A 1,372-nucleotide genomic window follows, 5' to 3' on the forward strand; every position below is an offset into this window, starting at 1 on the left:
ACACGTCTCTCAAACCAACTATACTTCCTAGCCACACATGCAGCGGTCCATTTTTGGAAATCTAGATGATCATCCTATAATTCCTCAGTCAGAGCACCCAACTGCACTCTAGGTGGCTTAAAGGAAGACAGACCAGTGAAACAGGTTACAAAGGCATAGTTAGTGTGTGTAGAGGAACCCCTCTACTCAACAGGACAGCTATGACTTGGTTGCAGAAAGACCCATGTTCCGTGTATGCAAGGCTTGAAACACTGTTATTAAGAGTTAACTGTATTGGGTATGGATACACACCATGTTTAGAGCCAGCCAGTTAATAGTAGGTTACATTAAATAGTGTAGTGTAGACCAGGCTAAAAACTGTAAAGCCCATACCACTTGTGAGCATGAATACTTATGTGCTCACTAAAGGTGTGGGCAAAGAACTCGAATGAAATCAGTTGAAACTGTTTGAAAAATGGTTCATATTTACTCTTTAAAAAAAACAAATACAGCTATTCCTACATTGATGGTGGAATGAACAGCATGACTTTTAGATTATCAAGACAGGGACACAGAAATTAGAGCCAAAGTTGTACCAGCTTGGTCTGCTTTAACAATTAGATTCAGGTGGCCAACCTGTAGCTCTGGAGCCACATGTTGCTCTTCAGAAGTTAATATGCAGCTCCTTGTATAGACACCAACCCCCAGGCTGGAGCTACAGTTGCCAACTTTCCAATGCTCACTGCTCAACCCCTGGTTCTGCCACAGGCCCTGCCCCCACTCCACCCCTTCTCATCCCCTCGCTCTTCTCCCCTCCCCTCCCCTCCCGAGCCTCCTGCATGCTACAAAACAGCTGATCAGCAGGGCTGCCAGTAGGCAGGAGATCCTGGGAGCAGGGTGGGAGCTGATGAGGGGCTGCTGACATATTACTGTGGCTCTTTGGCAATGTACATTGGTAAATTCTGGCCCCTTCTCAGGCTGGCCACCCCGGAATTAGATTAATAGATTCTAAAGGTAGAAGAGAAGGAACACTGATCAATGTAGTCTGAACCTCTTGCACAACCAGCCATGGAACAAATTAAAGCACCCTTGCAAAACTCTCAAATTAACGAGCCCTGACATAGAATGTTCTCCCCGCCCTTTACCAGGATGGGTGGCAAGGAAAGGACTCATCCTTTACTTCTTGTCAGTAAGTACAATTTGGAAGGGTTCATTAAGAAGATATAGCTCAGAATGTAATCTGAGCTATATGAGTTAGCCCAGAAACGGAAGAATGAAATAGTGACTCTACTGTGAGATGTCACTTTGTCCATTGTGGTCTCTTCGAAGATAAATATAGGGTACACTGTCCCCTGCATGAACATACCAAACAACTAAAGCAAAGCAAACTTGC

The sequence above is a fragment of the Lepidochelys kempii genome, chromosome 1 (assembly GCF_965140265.1).
Source record: "Lepidochelys kempii isolate rLepKem1 chromosome 1, rLepKem1.hap2, whole genome shotgun sequence".
In the NCBI taxonomy this organism is placed as follows: Eukaryota; Metazoa; Chordata; order Testudines; family Cheloniidae; genus Lepidochelys; species Lepidochelys kempii.